We start from the raw sequence: 2,022 nt of genomic DNA, 5'->3' as shown, positions 1-2,022 counted from the left end.
CTCTTAACCTAACAGCGGGTTAGCACATACATTGAACCCATCAAAAAATTTGCTGTACCTACGGCCTATGAACTTCGGTGAGCTAGAGTTCATCATGGATAGCACTGTTCCTGGCTTTTTAGAGTGAAGTTACTCTGATTATTCGCCGAAAGAGGGAATTCTGGAAACTGCAGCTTTTTCAGCGTGGTCTTGAGGAGGTGTCGCAGGAGCAGGCCACCATAGAGCATAGTCGGGCGGATGATTGCCTTCTAAATCTTCAACTTGAGCCGAAGTGAGATCTGTTATGAGGTGAATGTGTGGTAGAGCCTGTAGGACTTCAAAGGGGCCAGTTTGCGTCTCTCCCTGACCTGGCTTGAAGGTAAGATGCCTATCAAGTGTCACGCCGGGGAACAGAATGATGTTCGAGATTCTTAGGTTTTCGCCGTCCACTATGAATTGCTGGGGGAATTTACGTCCCTTCTGAAAGAACATGACTATGGCATCCGTTTTCGCAGGGTTCACTCTGATGCCGTCCCTCTTCAGTGATGGTGGCAGAAGCATTTTCGGTATGTTCCAGGGCTACCTTCGGACTCATGCTGGAAGCGTATTTCTCGATATCATTTGCATAGGCTGCTACCACTGTCTCTGGGTCCTCGAGGGCGACTACTGGTGCCGTTAAAATGACAAACAGTAGAGATCCCAGCACAGAGCCTTGAAGAACACCGCAGGTAGTGGGGAACGGAGGCGAGAAGTCCCTGCCTACTCGTACGAAAAAAGATCTTCCTCTTAGATACCTTTCGATCAGTCGGCAAAGAGCAGAAGGGAACTCCTCCAGTCAGTACCTTACCTTTACTTGTATTTTGTACACGAAAATCAGGTCAGTAGCTATAACGAAGGCAATTGTATATGAGGCGTTCTGTCTTAAATCATGGTATTACGCAATTATTTTGAGTGTATTGAAAAATAAAACTGTTATCAGTTACCATGTTTTATTTTTTAAATAAAAAGTTTTCGCCATTTATCATAAACAAATATTTATCTTTATGAAACTTTCTATTTTAACATTTTCCTTAAAATATTCTGAGAAAGCATTATTAAATTAATAATAATTTATTATATTTAATTTTATATCCAGCCCCTACTTTTTAGAACAGTAAATATGTTCTAAGATCCTTACTATTCATAGTGGAATGTATCAGCTGGAATGGAACAGAGATCTAAGCATGAATTTCTCCTGTAAGACTTAATAGATTCTATTGTTAATGAACTGAATGACTGCAAATAGCATTTACAACAAAATCTATCCAGTTCACATTTACGATTAAATGTACGGCTTTATAGATAATTTCATTAATGCAAGAAATTCCTATTTACATCAAAGTAAACCAGGACTCCAGGGGCGTGGCCTATAATTTCACATTGCTAAGGAGGACAGTAGGATTCTGCCAACATTCTGTGCAATAATAGGAAGATTCTTTTCTAGTTACTAGTTTGCTGTTTATTTCTTGTGTTAATATATATTTTTATAATAAAGAAAAATGTTAATAGATGTTTTTGCAATATATTAAAATAAGATTAATTGACAGGTCAATGTATCTACCAGATAAAATATATAGTATATTAACAAAGTTATAACGAAACAATGGGTGTAAGTACATTGAGATGTTCACTTCATTTTTTTTTTCTATTGTACATGTTTTCTAATACAAAAACATTATAATATAGTCTTATTTCTTGTACAAGTAGTTTTAAATATTACATTATAATTTAAAGATTATTACATGCATGCATCATAAATTAATATTATAGTCATTGCCTGGGCAACAGACTGCGAGGTCTCGAAATTCGGTACAATGTTGAATAGGACTTTTACGCCAATCAGATTTTACTTATCATAAACTATATACAAAAGTTGTTACAACCATCGGAATTATAAAATTAAACTTATAAATACAATCAAATATAAATGGAAAATTACAAATTTAAATAAATCACAAATTGTCATCATTAATTATAATTAACAATTCAATACATAAATAATTA

The 2,022-nt window shown here is 35.5% G+C and overlaps 1 long non-coding RNA gene across 1 annotated transcript in view; it reads left to right on the top strand.

Moving 5' to 3' along the window:
- Nucleotides 1–2,022, top strand: part of LOC136797227 (uncharacterized) — a 113,357-nt gene that overhangs the window by 39,437 nt on the left and 71,898 nt on the right. The window lies entirely within an intron of this gene.

The sequence above is a fragment of the Halyomorpha halys genome, unplaced genomic scaffold, assembly GCF_000696795.3.
Source record: "Halyomorpha halys isolate HHAL.00 unplaced genomic scaffold, Hhal_1.1 Scaffold827.1, whole genome shotgun sequence".
Taxonomy (NCBI): Eukaryota; Metazoa; Arthropoda; class Insecta; order Hemiptera; family Pentatomidae; genus Halyomorpha; species Halyomorpha halys.
Note: the sequence above shows the minus strand (reverse complement) of the source record. Positions and strands in the feature narration are given on the sequence as shown.